The 21,043-nt window shown below is 39.4% G+C and overlaps 1 protein-coding gene across 1 annotated transcript in view; it reads right to left on the bottom strand.

Annotated features, from left to right (window-relative positions):
* The window catches only part of peak1 (pseudopodium-enriched atypical kinase 1), a 100,900-nt gene extending 80,497 nt beyond the window's left edge, over nt 1-20,403 (bottom strand). The window contains exons 1-2 of the mRNA XM_034589241.1: nt 20,221-20,403; nt 1,363-1,469 (exon numbers count right to left, since the gene is read on the bottom strand). The gene's annotated coding sequence lies outside the window, so the exon portion shown is untranslated. The remainder of the gene's footprint in view (nt 1-1,362; nt 1,470-20,220) is intronic.
* Between the last annotated feature and the right edge of the window lie 640 nt (nt 20,404-21,043).

Below are 21,043 nucleotides of genomic sequence, written 5' to 3'. Positions count from 1 at the left end.
TCTCCCATCTACACCAGCATTTTCATATTTGGGTTATCGTAGTTTAGACAATTCGAAATAGAATACAATTTGTATTTCTTAAACTACACATAAATACATGGATATAAGTATAAACGTTAACATCCTGTCTCAATGGGGTAACAAAAACTGTATGTTTGCAGGGCACAACAGACAAAACTGAGCAAATATCAGGGGAGGAGGAAAAAGGAATGGGAAATATGTTCTTTGAATTTAACTTAGTAGTAAAGCAGTAGCAGCCAAGCTGGCATCAAATGCAGATTGACTTACAGAGACAACACAACAGTCCCAGTCATCAAAGCAGAGGCTGTAATAACCATCTAAACAGAACAAAAACAAGACATGTCCAGAAATAGCTGCTGCGCTTTGTAGGCGACGTGACTCTACGATTTTGAAATAACTTTGCCATGAAGTCAGAAAGGATGAAATAATTTCCCTGACGGAGAAGATGAGTCTATAATAAAGAAATACTCCATATCAACTGAATCATTTGAACTTGGTTTGAAAGAAACTCAGAGAGAGTAATATAATGTTTTCACCGTGCAGTATTACCCTCAAAATGTCGTGTTTTATCATTGTAGAATATGCAAGAAAAATGTACAAAGACTTCTCCCTCAAGAGTTCTCTATATAAACTGAGCTGTGGAGATTTTGTTTAAACTGTGTTCTGGAAAGACCTACGCTAAGTTAAAGACACGCCCATAGGAGCTGTGTTAACAGGGTGAGGCTGCTGAACAATTTGGCAGAAGCACAAAGGTAATGGTTGCAGAGAGGGAGATTTATAGAGCGGCAGGCACAAAGAATAGACAAACCGACAATCTGAAAACACACAATATGGCCTTCCAGTCTCCCTGTGCAAGGATAACTAACCCTTTGGATGACAGACTAAGTCTTCTCCAAATATTACGTTGAGTCACAGCAATCAGAATGAACAAGTCCAAACCAGTCTGCCAGTAAAAAGCCAGACTGAAGATGATAATATTTCAGTCAAAATTGTATTTTTACAATCTTGTTGAAGTAATGTTGAAGGTGTCACTGTAAATTTATGTTGTTACATTGCCATGTGGTGCTGCCAAATATATCTCAAGTCTCAATGGGCTTCATAGGCCCACAACAGCAACACTTCCCAACCAGCCACAGCTCTTAAATAAGAAAGAAAGAAAAACTAAAAAAGTGCTGTAAAACAGTCTTTTTCAGTTATTTTGTGAAGTAGCTCTGAGAGACATTAGTACATTGGGAGTATTTAATTGAATGTACAAAGAGACTGCATAATGGTAGGGGATGAAACATCTTAATGATTAGTTTTGGAGCGAGAATAACAAGAAAACTTTTTGGCTGAGCTTACCTGCCAGGCTGTGTGCCTTGCTGTCTTGAGTGTTAGAGGTCTGAAGGAACCAGAACACGCTGATTCAGACAAAGCCACAGGGCATCCTCCGACTGCAGCCAGCTGTCCTGCAAACAAGGGAAGCAGGAGATGTCAGCTCCTACTTCTGAGTAGTCACAGTTACAGAAAAGAGGTACAACCAAGAGTCACACAGAACAATTTCTAATAATTATAATTCACTAACATTTTAAATAAATCATAAAAAGCTGGCCCCTTTAGGTATTTGGTAAAAATTTCAACTGAGCATAAATTACTGATATCTCCACTATCTTTGAGACAATATTAAGTTTGAAAAACAGACAATGTCGATCAATTATTTATACCTCCTCATGTGCCTGCACAACGCATAAGCATTATATTGATATATATTGGATTTTTGTTATATTGCTATTGACAAAAATAAAATTGCAATGATAATCGGTATCAAGCCCTAATGAAAAGCAGAGAGAGTTGAAATATAGGCAATTGACAGATTGCATGTCCGGAGATTCCTTACATAACACAAAGGACTGTGGCATGGAAAGGCAGGGTCAACAATGGTTGGGGTGAAAGTAGTCAGTTATCTTTATCAATCAGTAAAACTGGGGTCTGTACCAGTTTGCTTCCTGCTGGGTTGGTCAGCAGATTCCATTTGATACACAACTAGTTTGCATAGTCACCAACAGTATTAGCAACTAAGTGAGAGAAGGAGAAAACTCTCTCCTGATTCAACAGGAAATTATGCTAATATTTTGAAATATTTAACAAAAGGTTGAAGCTGAAAGAGAATTTTTGTGTGCAGCGACTCTCTACAAGGCATCAAGCTGAGAATGAGATGACAAAAACACTACTCATGTAATAGAATCACAAATATTCACATAACCTAGCCAAAAACCCGACTGTGCGTTAATAATACCAACAGACTAACGAACCATTCCAAAAACATTCTCCACAACACTGTCACATCCCAATTCTCATGATAAGCATGAGTCATCAGAAATTAGACATGAACCACTCCCCTGGCCTAAATTCATTCCTGCAGGCAGAGCATTCGCACACTGTAGTCTGCTCAGACAAAAACCCAGCTATATAAGGAATTGTTAGAGCAGAGCACAACTAGTGGCTCTCAACTATATGAGCCGAGGGTTTAGATGAGGAGTCTGATTACACTGAAAGCCTGTTTTATTTTTTTGCTTAATGGGGGTCCACTTGCTAAACAAGACTTTAATGTAGAATCCAACACCAGTGGGCAGAGGCGGGGGGGAGGTGACCAGGGTCTGTTTGTGTAAACAATTGCAGGTGTAAGTGCTGAGTGCACGTCCATATTTGGGAGTTTACACATGTATGTTTTGAACGGGAACACGTTGCCATATTGCTGGCAACTTAAATATAAATAAATAAATTATTATTATTAAATAAATATGTATAGAGTAGAGCCAAGCTAATTCTCCCCTGGGATTCACTTCAATGCTGGTTTCAGCCATAACTTCCTCTGACTCTAATTGACAGTGCACTACAGTATTTCTTCACAGGCAGATAGCTTAACAGCTTTATGTGTCCCTTAATGGCAGTCAAGCATTGGTAATCAGGACAGATAGAGAGCTGAGCACGTCAGGCTGCTACTGTGACGCAAACTGTTTTATTGCATCCCAACAGCAGAGACGCAGTTTGCACCCACTCGCTGAGCTCTGTCTGTGTTATAATGCCTCCACAAGCTGCTGCTAGGAAGCCATAATGGACAGATTTAATGCACAAGTTAGGCCAAAAGGAAGTGAGATACAGAGGTTGTGATTTAAAATTTTACAACTTAAGCTTCGGACAATTTAAATGCACTCAACCTCAAACAAAGGGTGCTTTTACATTTAACCTTTTGGATTTGGATTATTAAGTTTACTTCAAACCAAAATAACGGGTGCTGGACCAATGGACCAACAAGTTGTCCAACCAGTAGAGTCGGTCCTGGTCTGGAAACCAGGATTCAGTTTGTTTGCAGTGTGAACATTTTTTTGGGATAGTTCTGACTTTCGAACCAGTTGTAGAAAGTTGAAAATATTTTTAAAATGTAGAAAAAGAGGCGGACGTGGCTCTCAGGATTGCTTATTGTCTTAATCTCTGATATGTTTGAACGATGAGGACAATCATTTAGCTGGTAGCAATATCATAAAAAATATTACAGTCACAACCAAATTAACAAAGTATTCAATTTTCTCCATTCAAATAGAAAGAGTGCTTTTTTCTTTGTACTTTATTCAAAAATGTTAATGAAAACAATGGCCAAATTGACAACAGCTCTAACAGGCTCTTACTTTTATCTGAAATTCCTGATTCTGAAAATACAATTGCCACTTAGAGAATATTATTATCGGGACAAGATACTCTTTTTCTGTGAATTTCTGTTTTATTTTTATGGTAAAACAAGACATGACTTTACTTTCACAAAATGTATTTTCAAACTCCCAATTACACTGAAAGGAAAGAACCAGAATTGTGCTGAACATTTACAAAACGCTCTGGTGTCTGCAAGAAGCCATGTGCTTAGATTGATTGTGTGCAGACTAAGTGGGCTGGCAGGCCACAGGAGGGGCAGCAGACTGTTTGCAACGGTCCGTGGAGCCTGTCTTCAGGCCAAGACCCTATTCCCAAGACGACAACAACAACCGAAAGTTCACCATGACCTTTACAACGGCCTGGAAAGCTGGACATTCCAGACAAAAAATGAAAAAGGATTTAGAGATGCTGGGGCTGCAAGGGAAGAATATGTGATGCTCTAGTTCACATCCAACTTCTACATACTTCTAAATACATTAGGTGTTGGGATTGTGAGTCAAAAGACAAACGTCTACTCCAACCTCACCAAACATACACCAGCCATGCCAGCTCTACAAGAAAGGGATTACGTCATGACCCAAGCATCTTCAGGAATATTCAGCCAGGGTACTCTGACTAGTGACTGAGTGGATATAATATTCACAGAGAATATGTATGCTAGCCCAACGATAAGACAAATGACTGGAATGGAGAGCTCCGCAGTAGTACATTAACCATGATGTCATCATTGTACATCTTGGAGCCAGGGCAAGAAAAGCATTTATGATGATCCAAGAGCCAAGAACTTGCATCACATTCAGATGGCAATAGAGTCTATATTTAAATATGATTCTGCAGAGGGTCAGAAAAGGAGACTGACGTCTCTTGGAAACAAGTTACTTAACAAGCCCCTCTTTTTATTTTGTCTTTACAAGGCATGTTCCTCTTTCACTAGTATTTATACATCAACTCCATCCACTTTCCTTTAACTCTTCAACTTTCTCTTCCCGTCTCTCCATATGGCCGTCCCACAGTTCAGCTCCCAGGGTGGGCAGCTGGCTCTACATCAGACATATCTGAGGACAAAAGGGAAACTCCAGATTGTCGTGGCGAGGGCAGCCACCCGTGGCAATGCTCAGCGGTATTCCGGTTGTTTATGGTTGGCACTAATTACAGAATGACAGAATAACCAAGGTCAAGAATCTCCAGTTGGTGCAAAGAAAACACAGAGCTGGTTTAGACTGAACATAAAAACTTTATCCACTTTAGCCAGATAAAAGTGATGTAAACTCAAAAGGGTGACTTGAAGACATCGCTCAGGATCAAGCGCAAACTCCTTGGGGAAGCCTGTCTGCTTGTGCAGAGGCACAATCTTGCAGTCTATTGCTAACCCCGAGGCATGCCTCAGTATGTAAATATAGAATAAGGCAGTTTTGGTCATTAAGATGATCTCCTTCCAAGATCAATGTCTTACTTTACAATCACTAAAAAGGCAGCAAAAGGCTTTAAAAGAGCTTTATAATCAATGTAAAGGATCAATGTAAAGTATCAATGGAAGCTTGCACTTGATATTTTTATGAACTGAAACACTGTATAATTTGAATCTGGAATACAATTCATCAGCCACACTGAAACTGAACTAAGGAGATTAAAAGAGTAGTCTGACATGATGGGAATGGGTGTATTCCCCTTTTTGCTGAGCATCTTTCTTTCATGCATGTACAATAAATATGAAGCTACAGCTAGCAGCCAGTCAGCTTAGCTTAGCACAAAGGCTGTAAATATATATATATATATATATATATTTTTTTTTTAATCAAGCCAGGCTTCCTCCCAAGACAAAACAACTGCTATCAGAGCTATCTAAATCTCAATAATATAACTAGTTTAATCTGTACAGCAACACCAGTGTGTAACAGAAAAGTTTTACTGATTACAGAGTTTCTATTTGCTGTTCACTTTAAGGCCTCACAGAGAATGACATCACCCGATACAAAAAAAACCAAACATGTCAGCTGTCATTTCATTATAGATTGAAATTGGAATAGTAGCTTATGGGCAGCTCACTATGGAAAGCACATTCAATTTCCTACTATCTGTTTCCTACACCTGCTTTTCCATCTATCCAGTCACACTTCACTGTCAACAAAATTGTAGTACAAACTTGAAAGAAAACTGCAGCTTCTGATTTTGCAACTGCAACTGAGGGTGTTTAATTTCTAGACCCCACAAAGGTTTGACTGACAAGGTAACTACCAACTGCCCATCAGAGGTCTCCATGTACTGTATGTGAACTTCAGATAAAACAGACTCAAGCGTGTAAGAGGACACAGCAAATGAGATCAAAGCTAAAACCTCTAAATAAAAAGTAAGTTGTTTGCAGACAGCTGCTTGTTTGGGCTGACAAAAAGAACGGCATCAGTAGGAAAGAAAATTCAGCAAACCAAACAGTGTTGAGTAAAATCCAGCATGCTTTGCAATCTAACTCTCGAGTATGTTATGCTTTCCTCTGAGCTTTATGCTGGTTGGAGTAACAATGACCTACAGCTACCTTCTATAAATGTAAAATTAGAATCACTACATCACCATGATTTTGAGGAGGCAAAAAACATGACAAATTGGTAAAATACCTTATATATATACTGAAACTCACTCTACGGGCTGACCTAATTTTGTACGATATATTTGCACTAGTCTTTAATCATTATATCCACAACGCTGTTTAATTAAAGCTCGTTATGAGGAAAGTCAGCCTGATTAATATGCATGTCCTCCTTCCTGTCATGCTTTTATACTGAGTCTAATTCTTGCTTATACTGCGAAAGTAAATTAGCATGTCTTGCTTAAGTAGCTGACATGCAGTAGGGGATTCATAGAGGCGTGTGCAGAAGAGATAGCTTTTAATTAAAACCAGAGAGGTTTGGTGGATGTAGGGCAGGTAGATACTTGTGTCTGTGTAGATTTTAGTTAAAACCTGGGGAATAATTTAGGCTTAAATATTATTTTCTCTACTGATAATGACAGGAAATAAATGTTTAATTTAGACTTTCAATGTGCACATTTTTTCAAGAAAATATAACCTATTACCCAATGACAGTTTATGCCCCATTTCAATTATTCTGCAAGTTCCAGAAATTGTTTATCAGATGATTTCAGAGCTGGCCAACCTTTTTTCTCAGTGAACAGCCTCTCTAACTCGAAAACATCTTGGATTCCCTCTACATTCTTTACAATTCACAACAACTGAACCTGTTTCACAATTTCAATGCAAGAAGCGATAACACAAGCAGGGACACATTACAATGTGAGAAACATTATCATCTCCCAAACATTCCTCCCGCTGCTCTCTCCACCCCTGAAGAGCTAGCATGCTTTTCTGACGCAACAAGAAACGAGCACAGTGCGGAGAGTCCTCTGATCTGTGCTGAGTCCCCATCACGTGTCGGTGCAGGTGTTCTACTCCGGCACTCGCCCAGGGGGAAGATGATCTGCTGGCACAAGGGAGAAACCTGCATGCCAGAGTAAATACATGTGTGTATGTTCTGGTAGGGTGATGTCCACCTAATTGCTATACAGGAATATGTAGGTCTTTTTTGGATGGAGCCATTGGTGATCAGCCCACTCCTAGTCTAGCATATAAATTGTCGATTTACATAACTGCACTTCTTCAACAAAGAAAACAAACAGACTTTCCTCCTTTGTGTAAATGAATGGTGCCAGAGAAAACCCACGGGAGAAAATAATCCTTATGTTTGAACATTGTATTTTCGCTTTGATCTTACAATATGCTGTCCCAGTAATGGGAGCAGACATCATAAATTGAACTGAATACTGAATCTTATTGTGCTGTGGCGCCTCATGCTTATTGGCTAGTTTCTGCACAGCCACTGTTCCTGTCAATCAACAGTCCTCTGGGTCATACTGCTGCAAACTCCTCCTCTTCCTTGTCCTCCTCCTCCTCCTGTGGCCCAAATCAAATGGCACAATGCCAATATCTGGGCAGGACACCCACCTGCTATCACAGCCACTCACTCACACACACAGAAGTTGCACATGTAAATAGTGAGCTCAGACACCAAATCTTCAAACCTTGCTCCTCTCATCTCAAAAGGGACATCTGTTTTTAGATTTTTTATTTTTTTTAAATGGACGTGCTGTTTTTCACATCATTCTAAACAGTACTGTCACTCTCGTCTCATCCCTTAAAAACATCCAGCCAGGAGCCCCCCCCCCCCCCTCAGTCTGCCAGCCTGATATAGCTGTGGTATGGGCCTGGGCGTGTGCCAGGGTCTGAGTGTTTGTTTTCTTGCCATTTCAATCTTCATGTGATCCACATCTTGTCGCGCACCAAACAACAACTACTTACACAACCAGATGGGAGTTACTGTTACAAACATAATGCATGCGCTAATATTGCTAATGAGATGACAGCGTGGGTGGACTGTGTGTGTCTGTACACAGGCTAAAAAGAAAGGGGGGTCGGTAAATTGAACAGGTAATTTGAGCTGTGCCTTCACTCAGCTGGGTCACTTGAAAATGGGGTGAGTCGGCAAATTTAATTTGAGCAGCACCAACAGGATTATTTGCGGAAAAGAGTCTTGCTGTGTCAGGCAAGGTCAGTCAGCGGATGTTTGTTTACAAGTGATGAGGTGTTGAATTCTGGGATGCCTTTTCACCACAAATGTTGCATAATGTCTTAACCACCCCGGAATGCAGACTGACAAACAGTTTAAGGTACAATTGTTAGTCTCTTTGCCAGTAAATTCAATGTTCCAGCAAATCTGTGCAGACCAAATCTAATTTTGTTGTTGTCCCTATATAGAATGAAGGAAGCATTATTTCAAAGATGAAGCATTCTTTGTGACAGCCTACCTGCATAACTGAACTTGACCCTAATTTGAAAATCAAATATTGCACAACTGTAAGGGTTGGGTTCCGAAATCCTACCAACCAGACCGAATCACAAAGCAGATTTTGGTTTCTCGGCTCTGAACCGAAATAGTTGAACTGCTTACAGACAACATAAACATCACCACACGTGCCTAGTTAACACTTAACTCTGGTAGCAACACACTCTCCAGATGACTCTGGTAGCACAAGTGTTAGCCTACAGATAATGAAGCACCTGGCGACATTCAAGATACAATTTGAAAGTAGAGGGATGCTCTGTGTTTGTCAGGTTACGTTACAGAGTGTCGAGCCCATCAGCTGGCAGTGCTATCCAGTAAGGAGACAATTGATGACCAGTTTTATTCATTATGTGATTTTGTTATGTTTTGTTTATGAGTTTTGCACTTATGTATATATTACAATTAAGTTTACTTTAAACTGTTTATAGTTAATATGTTGGATTTCAACTTAAAATTTGCCTTAGCAAATAAATTGCCATTCTTGTTGTTGACCTTCATTTTGTGCTTTTTTTTTTTAAAGAAATAATTATCGGTTCTGTAACCGTTTAGGCACCGGTAACATTTTAACAGTATCGATTTAACACAAAATCTAAACAATACCCTATCTAACCAAAACATTTGGTTGCACATTCATGGTGAACCCAAGTTATCCCTTTGAGCTTATGCATGCTAACTACAAGGGCTTGTAGCCACACTATAATGTTACGATATATTTCTGTCCACATTTCAAGACAGGTCTTAACACAATGTTCCCAACAGCCTAATTCAAACAAAGCCGAGGCACAGCAGTATTTAAAGTCGGACCCGTTCACTACTGAATTAAGACAAGATTAGAAAATGCCAAAAAAAGAAGAGGGGTCTTACTGTATGAACAAGAGATAAGAAACAGAGCTTTGGAATTTGAATAGAAATAAGTGAGTCATGTTGACCTAGTTTAGCTTTCAGAACAGTGGAGGAAGCTTTTACACATTTGCAGTGTCAGGAAGAACCATTATTAAGGGTGGATTTGCAGAGAAGCACCACACCCACAGCCTCCATCTCTGTCATCTGTAATTTATGAGACTTGTCAAGATGCAAATTAAGAAACATATTCAATACTTAGACTCTACATCCTACAACCATACTGAATATATCCATGCAACTAAAGGATATTTTGCAAAATGTTCCTCCAAAAAGCCGTCTATAAGTTTTCTTCTGCTGGTACAGTTGTGTAACTGATGGTATTCGATCCCCAACAAACATACAGACTCACACAACCCGTATCCACAAACCTGCCACACTTCATCCTGAAAGGTTGATGCTTCAGATAAAATCGACCAGATAGCACTGAGGTACACAAGTAGCCCCCGTCTAGGCCTGTAATCTCCAACACCAGGGACAGATCAGTTTCACCATGGTAAACAAGTCCTACAGCAGCAAGGTATGTCTGAGAGATTTCAGCAGAACACGTAGCAAGTTATTTTAAGATACAGGCTGAGTCCAGCAGAGTTAGTGAGGTTAAAACATGGCCAAAAGCAAACATCCCTTTGTGCTCTCGACACATTTGTGTAAGGCAGTCTTGTTTTGACCCCCACCATAGACAACCAATCACAGAGGCCTTGCCCTAACTAAAACAAATACTTATGTAGATAGATCACAGATCCTGCCAGGGAGAATTATCTGTCCATATATGGAGTTCAAAACAACATCATGGCAATAAAAATGTTAGAGATCATGTAAAACCTTTTTGAAAATCCAGACAAACAACTGAAGCACAGATATGGCTTAATAATAAAAGGTATAGCAAAGATCCTTTCATTTGTCACTTGACAAGCTTTGTCGGGAGAGTTTTCCAGTTCCCTGCCCACCGGAAAAGTTTGGAGATGTAGCACATGTCTCCAGTGTTACCGTCAGTCAGGGTCTTAGACAGTGAGACTCAAATCCCGCAAGAGCAGTAGCCACTGAACCAGAAACGTGCCAACACTCACCAAGATCAAAAGCCTAACTGCAGTAACACAGGTGATACAGGAGATATTTTTCACCTGCTACAGAGATACATGTGGACAGTGTTGAAAACATAAAGTGTGCATGTGCAGGTGTGCACACATGCTGGGTGGGCTATGCATGCAACTGCATGTCACTTCGTTTGCAGTGTTGACAGTGATTTTTATTTGTATTTCATAGTTATTTGCTCTAGCCCATATTCATCCACATCCGGATTTAATCACCATAAATGCAGAACATTGGGACAGAGTTTCGAGGCATCTTTCTTCTAAATTAAATTGGAAACCAGGTACATCCAGGGATTTTGATCTCCCACCACATATTCGTAGCCTCAGGCTGTGAGCTGTCTCAGACATAAGGAGGTATTAGAAGCTCAGATTGCAAAACTCTAAGAAAGAACATTTTATTCAGGCTCTACCTTCACATTTCATGTCAATAAAGTAAGCAACGATTAATTAAGTGCTCAAAGGTTAAGAATATATTGCAAAGTTACCTTTAAAGATAATAACATTAATGGTAGAAAAAAAGGCTACATTATCTACAATCTAATTTAGGCATTATATATTCTTTGATGGTGGTTTGGGACTTTTGACGTCAAGAATCCAATGTTTAAAAACATTACGCAACATAACTTCCCTGAATGTTGTGACTCAAGAAGTTGTCAAGTTGAATTTGCCCTATATGTGATTAAACTGATAGTCAGGATGAATGGCCATTTTGTTACCAGTCCATTTGCTGTAGCAGGATGACTTGATTCAGAATTTTTTTGATTTTTGATATTGGGGATAATGGGTTTGTTCAAAAGTGATGCCCTTGAACTTGTTAGTCTTTTAACTGTATATCAGAAACACTAAAAGACCATTAAAAAACATTGTATATATGTTTACAATATTTCCAATATTCAGTAAGGAAAGTTTTAAAATATCAAGAATTTCAAATAAACTTTTGCGTGTTTGTTTCAGCAACAGCACCTCCTGTACTGGACAGAGGAATATCCACCATTCAGCTGTTCTTCCGTTCTGTTTGTGGGACTATAAAGTTGGAGCTTCTGTTGAAGAACTAATAGGCTTTGTTTTGTACATGAAAACCACTTAGACTTCAAATAATGACTGTTACAATGACAATTTACTTTAAATGTCCCCATCTGACATGACATGGTTGACTTAAGTTACCGACACAACAGCTTTGTTTGACCTGGATGCTTCTCAAACTAAGAAAACCACAACAAACCTTATATGTATTTTATTATTTATTATGCAATTGATTCTTTCTCCATTTATGCTTTCTCTAATAATATACTCGTGAGTTTTTGTGGGGACAAAATGCCATAGGAATGTGTTAAATACGAGAAGAAACAACATCACAACATAGTTCAAGTCGACTGCTCTGTTAGTTGGCTGTAGCCTGAGAAAATACAGAACTTATCAAGCTTGGAATGTATCACAGCTGGACGGACCCTTGAAGGAATCTCCTTTGGTTTCAGGGTCAGAGAGTCTACTTGAGGACAGATTGTATATGTGTGAACAACCACTCAAAAATGTGTCCTCAATCATTAATACTGTTTAAATAAAATAAGTGAGGTGACTTTGCCCACAGCCAAAACCCACAATTATCTTTCATATTCAGTCCGAACGCATATACTGGTGTTGGAGCCAGGTTTGTGGATGGTCTCCAAGCCAGGGTGAAATGACAAACGTGAAACGACATGAAAAATAGTACAGCATTCATTGTATATGCTGTCAGGTTATCTTCCATTAGACTTTCTGCTAAGTACCAAAAGCAAATAGTCAATGTAATGTCTAGTAAGACCTACATGAGTCAGCTATTAGCCATGCATTAACAGGACACTGTAACGTTTTTTTTACAATTAGGAAGACAGGTGAGGTGTCTGAAAGACGTCAACCATGAAAAGTCCTTACGTTACCACTGGCCCTGCCTCTGCTTTTGAATAGTGGACCTCACAGGAAGATGATGATGGTGGTAGTAGTTGTCTTTCCCACACCCACTATTCAGTTCAAACAGAGAATATCTGACACCACTTAATCTCTGAGTCCAATAGCTTAGGCCCATTAAGTCACTTCTGGATGTGCTGAATAGCTGAACTCTGTCTGCTCTGTGAGAAGGAGAAACATTCACACTTGTGAATGGACAAAGTTTGTTGAGAGGTGAACTGCAGCATACAACTTTAAGCCAGAGTTCAGTCATTAGAGTTATCATCCTATCTAATAGCTCTCATTTGTATGCAGAGCAAACTAAAGCAGTGGTACAGACCCTGGTTGGGATAATGCATCGTAACTTATTCATGAACAGCACTTAGTATTTGTTTTTAGACTAAACCTATCATGAATAAGTTGTTTGTAGGTTAGAGAGAAGCATCTTCACTACAGGCCGACGTGCCTTTACGTTACACATTTCATAAGGTTTTATATGAGCCATTACTAAATAATAACCTAACTCAGCTAATAGCTCATTGGACTTGTATTTTCAAGATCAACACCATAGCTAATAGCTTATCAGCAGAGCAATAGCCTTGACATACCCAGACAATGTTTACAAAGTCAACATTCCTTTAAAAAAGGTCAAACTGAAAATGTTTAACATTTATCAACTCTCTTCACAAAGTGAATAAATGGCAGGGCAACAAGGTAAAACAAAGTCAAGACGTATATTGCCATTGCCAAACGTATTAGACTCTTATCACATTTTACAGTTTAAATGCATGTTTGACCTTATGTATAAAACTTGTTACTGTCTGTTGTCAAGGCATTGCAAGTTCGGTTTACAGCATAAAATATCAAATGCCAGTACTTTCCTTAAACACAACCTGATGAATTTATTCAGCGAATCAGCATGTAGTTTACAGGTCAGGTTATGAAACATGGCAGCAAGTTAAAAATTACGTCTGAAAGTTAGTAAGTTTGGGTCAAAGTCATTTTTGGGGATTCATGATTTTGACAAAATTGATGTCTGATGTTATCTCCTTAAAGGGATAGTTCACTGAAAAGTTTTAATTCACTCATTATCAACTCGACACTATGCCAATGGAGGGGTCGGTGAAGTGTTTGAATCCACAAAACACTTTTGGAGTTTCATGGGTAAACAGCGTTGCAGCCAAATACAATACAATTAAAGTAAATAGTGGACCAAAAAAGTGTTCTTCTCTTTACTGTTCCAAATGTTGGTGTTTAATAAAACCCATAAATTCCCCCCACGTTTTTTCTAACGCACTACACCCGACTTAAAAAAACAAACAAGGCATGAACTGAACTGTGGCTCAAAAACCGAGGTCCCAACCGAACCAAGGATTTGGAGTATCGTTACAGCCCTAATCTGTTCCACGTAGTTTTGTTACAGTGAGCTAATATCTGGGTCATTGACAAAGAACCACAACACATGGAGACATTACAAACTGTGCATGCCACCAAAATAAAACTAATTTTAAAGCACGCTGCAAGTACTGTTAACTGAACATGATCACAATTAAGATGTATTTAAGACCTATGCATAATATTTTAACTTTTAGCGACTAAAATTCAGATTATTGAATTTTAGGCTTTTTAAAGACCCTGCAGAAACCCTTAAAAACTGTGTACCAGCAGTCAGGGCAAAATTCCCTCCATTGCTTCAGAGCACAACTACTTTGTGAAGTTTGTCAGGGATCTGCACTGTCTAACAAGGAGTTAACCAAGATGAACCAAGTGCTTTGCTTTAGTCCACAATGGACAAAGTAAAACAGGATGCCAGTCTGTTGTCTCACATGGATATCACTGCTTGAGTTTCAGAAAAACACAAAACAAGGCATTTCTGTGTTATTTGTGACCACTGCATATTGCTAAATGTTGCATGTGATGAAAAGTCACAAGCAACAAGTCTGAAAACAAACTATATTTTCGCTTGACAATGATGCATAATTCCTCAAACCCAAATAAGAATGTGATTTAATGAAGGAATACGCTTCAAATGAAAAACATTATCCTTTGATAATCCAATTAATAACATACCAGATTTGTTGTTGAGGAACTTTAAATAGTTCATCATTCATCTTGGTGCTTGAGCTCTGGGCTCCAGTGCATTAATTTGATTTGTTCTGACATCTTCCCACCTGGATGGCTCAGATGACATTACCCTGACTTTTGGAAGGTGCGATGTTATTGCCTGGTAACTGTAAAATGTGCTCACTATAAGCCATGACCTGGGGCTGCCAACACAAATCATATCAAGAGCAGAGATCCAAAAACAAAATGAGACTGGGCTCCAGCTCTGTTTTGATTGCAGGCAGAGCTGAAGTTTGTAGACATGGCTTCCAGCCCAAACTGCACTTTATCAGGCTCCAATGACCTTCTAAAACCTGGGATATTTAGCTGAAGGGGCAACTACATGGTCAAATACCTGTTGGTGTGAAAGGGGAACAGTGTTGTTCACCAAAAAGAGAGTGACATTTGAGAAATGGAGTAGTAGAGTTGGGAGATGTAAAGTTATGTTGGTGCGTTATGTCGAACTTTATACCTCGTTTCTAATTAACAATACCTCAAATTATATATTTTTAACAAACCTATTATCAAAAAAAAAGGGTATAATTTTATTGAAGTGTGTGAAGAGCAACACTACATTTCATTAAGATCATTTGTCGTGATCTCTTTTTCAAAGACCCTTCAGATATGGAGAAGCATGAACCTGGATTAGTTACGATTTTAATATGGTATGTGTATCACTGCTGTTCTATAGAAACCGGCCCAACATCAAGAGAGAGTATGTAATTGTGTGTCTGAGTGTGCTTGTGTGTGTGTGTGTGTGTGTGTGTGTGTGTGTGTGTGTGTGTGTGTGTGTGTGTGTGTGTGTGTGTGTGTGTGTGTACTCCTTAACCTCTAGGTCACACCTGTTACCTAGCTGAAGCCCTGGCTCAGGGCAAGGGGGAGAGGTCAAGGGTCAGGGAGTCACATGACACTTCCTTCATAGATCTGTTTCAGGACCAACACATTCACATTCACTCTGTCAACCACACAAGTATCTATTATTTATGTCACTTAATTTTATCCAAAACAAATATTTGATAAATATTTTTGCCAACAAACAATTTTGGAATTACGGATGTAATACAAGTCATCTGACGAGATCTCAGCTAGCTCTAAATGTGTAACAGGAAAACTAATAATACAGTTTACTGGAGTCAGTTATGACAGGGTTCGAATGTGAGGTGATAACTATTTTAATTTCTGATACACGTTTTATTTTTTCCTTGCTCAGTTAAAATATTTTGAAATCAGGTACTTTACTTACCTTAACTGTATGTCTAGCACTTTATGGTAATTGCCAGCACATTACAGCAATGCCCTAAAGTAGACTGCACACATATGACTCATTGGACCTCCTTGTTCATGACTGTTTTATTGTTTCAGTATGGGTATTGAGATATTTAAGAAGGTATCAGTCATTATTTCATTATCGTGACAACACTTCCTAAACAAATATTGATAGGCCTCAGTCCAGGAAAAGGTTTGGGACTTTTTGATCTTTCTGGCAAACAGAAACTACTTTCTTGCCAACTCACAATGTGAAGGGACAGATTTTTAACATCTCAATGTAATGCTATTTCACGATACGCCTCCAGGCCAATGAGTCACCTATGATAGTCCTTTACAACACAATTCGAGTCTATTGTAATGGAAACTGTAATTTACTTTGTCACATTTATGTTATCTCTTTTACCTCACTCAAGATTTCCCCTGGGTTCCTGGAGGATTAGACTCTGTGGTGGCTTTTTTTCCCCATAATATTGGACCATTATCATTCAAAATTTCGAAAAATGAAACACAGGTTATTGTTTTTCACTGTGCACACAGAAATTAGGAAAGAGGAACAAGTAAAATAAATATGTCAACTGATGAAGTGAGCCAAAATCCTTATAGGACTCACTTTTAACTTCTCTGAGTGATGGCTACGTCCTGAAGTACACTTAAGTTAGTGCTCGCTTTTTACATTGTTAGTTTTTGCTGTAAAGATGTCAGGAGACAAACTCATTCTTCCTCGTCATGAATTTATTTTCACATTTTTCACACGACTACGTTTTAGTTTTAAAACACATCACTGTTCCTACATTTACACCTTCTGTCCACACTACTTTCTGAGCTCCTCTGATGGAGAAGTTTGGAAACACTTGGTATTGCGTTGTAGTACTGACAGAAAAACAGATGTTTTGAAATGATCAGTCACCTGCATTCGCTTCCTGATTGGTTCTTATCTTACCTAACCAGCGGTGAAGACAAAACGTTGTAAACACTGACTTTTAGTGACAGTTCCACCACGTTGCCGAAGAAAAGAAATCCAAGAAAAGAAATGTGTACTCTTATTTTTCACCATTGTTTTTTTCATTCATAGTTTTGCTTTAAATCTGCTTCCTGTTTACATCGGCACAAACATGCCCAGAGTTCCTTAAGGTCACATAATATGCATTTTCTAGCCGAAAAACATAATAAAGCTACTGACCCTAACCCATGATATAACACTTTGTAAAAGAGCAAAGTTACACTGGTACTTGTGTTCAACAAGAATATATCAACCTTTTCAGATGGAAGTTTTCCAACAGATGGTTAAAAGACTCTCTCAAATATGTCTAAGCAAAGCGATCACATCTTAAAACGGTATCGAAAACCCTGCAGGACACTGTAATAGCATGGATCAATATTGCATCTCTGAATGTTTGTGATAGACAAACAGAAAGGTGAAAGGTAAATAAAATACTAGCGACAGCCGAGCAGCTGCCGTAAAATAAACATCATGAACTATTCTGACCATTGATGCGTGTATCCTTCAAACTGTCAGACATGTGTATCCTTCAAACTGTCACACGCTAGGAGCTTCTTATAGTTCTGCATAACCAAAAGACCAAGACCAACACAAACCATGATCTTCCTGTTGTTCTCCACAAAGAATGTCAGGTATGTCCACGGTTCAGAAATATAGGAAACAATCAGACAAATATTTGTCCCACATACTTTTGGGACTAGCAAATCTGAAATCCTGGTAAAACCACCCCCCACCTCCATATCCGCCTTTACACAGGTGAAGAAGTAACAATTTCAGACGCCTGCCCTCGGACAGCTTTGAATGGACTGAGGTTTACAGTGGTAATGTACTTCAACTCTCACTGGCCTGAACTTGTGACACTGACACTGAGGATCGTTTCACTTTCACAAACACATTCTTCACATGAACAAGAGTTCGGTACTTTTACAACTGAGGGAAAATAACGGATACTGTGGATTTCAGCAGAATCCCAATGACAATTGGAAGAGTGCGGTTAGCTGAGGTCTGATGCTTTGTCTGTAAAGCTAAATTGTCTATCTTAAGACCATCATCGACAACCCACCCAGCGTCTGACCCATACTGTGATGTGTAATATCTGAGAAAAGACACACTAGTAGTAGGAAACTACAAAACATCTTGTGCTCACCACAGCTCATTTTCAAGCCTCTCTCCTCAACCTTAAACTGAAGTTATCAGTCGATGATTTAATTAGTCAGTAATCCAAATCCCAGACAAATAGCTTCAGGAGAGCTTGTTGCAAAGTTGCAACAGTTGCCATGGTGGTACATGATGTACAAATCAGTTGTTGAATACTGTTTTTTTTTAGATAATTATAAATGCATTACCACAAAAATCCCAAGCCACTAATATAAGAAATCATAGTTCAACTTTGAACATGAACTAATGTTACTGGCACTGACATTTGGACAATGACACTTAACAAACTGACAATTATTTTGTGCCAAATATTTATCTATATAGGCATTTTCAAATTTTAGAATTTGCTGTTTTAACACAGCAGTAAAGCGAAAATATGTGTTTTGGACTGTCGGTCATTACAAAATGTTCATATCCTCATCTGGACAAAAAACCAGAGCTTTTAATGTTAAATGTTCTTTCAAGCAGTGTGTAACAGTGCATCAGAATAACAGGAAGCAGAACTAAGTTTCAGATACTATTTCACTATCACTAAACTTACTACACAATAGGATTTATTTTTAACCTTGAACTGACCTAACGTTTCAGCACTAACCTGAGACCACAGATGTTGACAGGTGAAAGTATCACCTTCAGAAAAAATACAACTTACAACCTCAATCTCAGATCTGCATAAAAAAAACTGATTTCTGTCATCAGTTGTCACAGCCTTCACGCTCAATCTCCATTTTAAGTGACAATAAATGGAAATTTTAAGAGGCTATTTTTTCAAGAAAATTCCACACAGCACTGATTTGTAGAAAACATGCTGAAGACAGGTCTTGGGTAGAAAAGTACGATAAAAGAGGTTGATCCCCTACACCTGCAAAAGTAGTTCTAAGGAGAAACTACACCTATGAAAGATTTTACACAAACACCGATCAAATAGGGTATAAAATAAAATCAACCAGGATATCATTTTCATTAATAGCAATGTAACAAAAGACCAATATATATATCGATTACATGGTGATAAAAGGCACAGGCATTGTGCAAGTACAGTGAGAAAGCATAAGACATGATTGTTCTCCCTCCGATTTGTAAAATGTTTTGCTAGTTGTCATTCTCTGTTCATCAAGAGGAGTTGACACCACAACCTTCACGCAGGAGCACAAATCGCTCTTCAAACCTGAAAGGAATGATGTGTCGATATCGACTGATGGGAACATTTGTATGTAGGTCAGATTGTTTGGAAACCCACAGTGAAGACAGAAAATGAAGATGAAACAGGTCACACCCATTTGGGGACAATGTGATGACAAATTACAGTTAAATAACAACAACAATAAATAAGAATAGGAATAATGCTACAGTGCAAGGGATCGATCGCCCATTAACATTGATGAATGCACTTGTACTTTATCCATCCTTGGGAAGGCACTTACTAATGTGACGTATTTGTTTTGGTTTGTTTAAGTAATTGTCAGTATTTAGCATTTTATATGTGTGGATGAATGTCTGTGCTCTCCTGCTTGCACTGAATTGCTCCTTTGGGTACGAATAAAGTATTTTAAATTGATTATTAACAATTGGAATATTAGTTGATGTTGTTGTTGCATATAACCTGGTGTTGGCACGTGTTGTGCAGGTAGGAGACAGACCTCTCCCCACTCTTCTCTGGTCACGACCTCAGCCCCTTTACTAACATTTAGGCTGTTTTAGTAAGTCTCAAGTACACGCATCTCTCGGAGGTCCCCTGTGTAAGACCCCGGTGGACCCTGGGGCCCCGGTGTGGTCGGTAGTAGCGGTCAGTGAAACTGTCTGTGCTGCTCTGTAAACACCGACAAGTTGTGCGCGGACTCGTCTCCGAAACCCGGCGTGCGCTGAATTCACTTTAGCCATAACCAAACCCCGGGCACAGTTAGTTCCTCGGTGGCTCGGTGCGCAGTGACAGCGGCAGCAGCAGTCGATCCGCGGCCACGCGACGAAGAGCAGCCACTTCGCTCCAGCTAAACTTCTCCCAATAACGTGACATTTGGCGCAAACGGAGCAACGCGGCGCAGTTAGCTCGTCGCTACAGACACGGGGCTGCGGCGCAAACTGCAACTTGGCAGACGGAGGTGAAGTGACGAGACTTGTGGCTGAGACACTTTCAATTTGGGGGCAAAGGAAAAAGCTCTTAGCTGAACTTTTCTCTTACCTTCCACACGCCCGCTGCTGCCGCCTCCCAGCAGACATTAATCCCGACTTTGACAGCGTCGTCCTCGGCAGGAATGAGCGAAAAAAGTCCGTGTGTGGCTCGGCTCCTCGTCAGTGTCTGTGGGTGTTTTCATACACGGCTCCTCGCTCTCTCTCTCCCTCTCTCTCTTTCTCTCTCTCTCTCTCTCTCTCTCCCCCTCTCTCTCTCCCCCCCCTCTCTCTCTCTCTCTTCGTGGCCGCTGCAGTTTTTTCCACCAGAGAGACGCGGGAGCGAGCGCACCGGGATTCTGGGCTGGCCAGGACTACCCCGCGTGAGCGCGCAATTTACAAGGCACACCAAATCGTTTCCAGTGAAGTGGAAACAATCACTGCAATACCTGACATTTAGTCGTCTGCACCAGTTATGAACATTTGAAAATACTACATAATGGGATTTAGGAGGTGATTCTTGTTGTCAGATTTATAATAATAATAATAATAACAATAAATTGAGCCCTTAACAACACAAGTGATTGGGGAGCCTGCCTTAGAAGAGGGTGTCTTGTTAAAAGGCCGGAAAACCTGGTGACGCTATCCCTAAAATCCGATGGTGGTTGCTAACATCTGTTAACATCTACAGGTGGTTGGCATCTTTGCAACTACATATCATCAGTCTTGTACTTTTACATTACATTGTATCGTTAAATTACACTCCCAGCAGTTATAGCTAAAATTAGCTCTGCCTTTACCAGTGATAAAGTCTTCAAGTCTTCAAACTGCTTCTTATATGCTGCATAGAAATAATAATAGACAACAACATTCTGAAAAAGGCCATTCAGAATGAA

Source organism: Hippoglossus hippoglossus, chromosome 6 (genome assembly GCF_009819705.1).
Source record: "Hippoglossus hippoglossus isolate fHipHip1 chromosome 6, fHipHip1.pri, whole genome shotgun sequence".
NCBI lineage: Eukaryota > Metazoa > Chordata > Actinopteri > Pleuronectiformes > Pleuronectidae > Hippoglossus > Hippoglossus hippoglossus.
The sequence above is the reverse complement of the archived record's forward strand: the minus strand, read 5'-3'. Positions and strand labels throughout refer to the sequence as shown.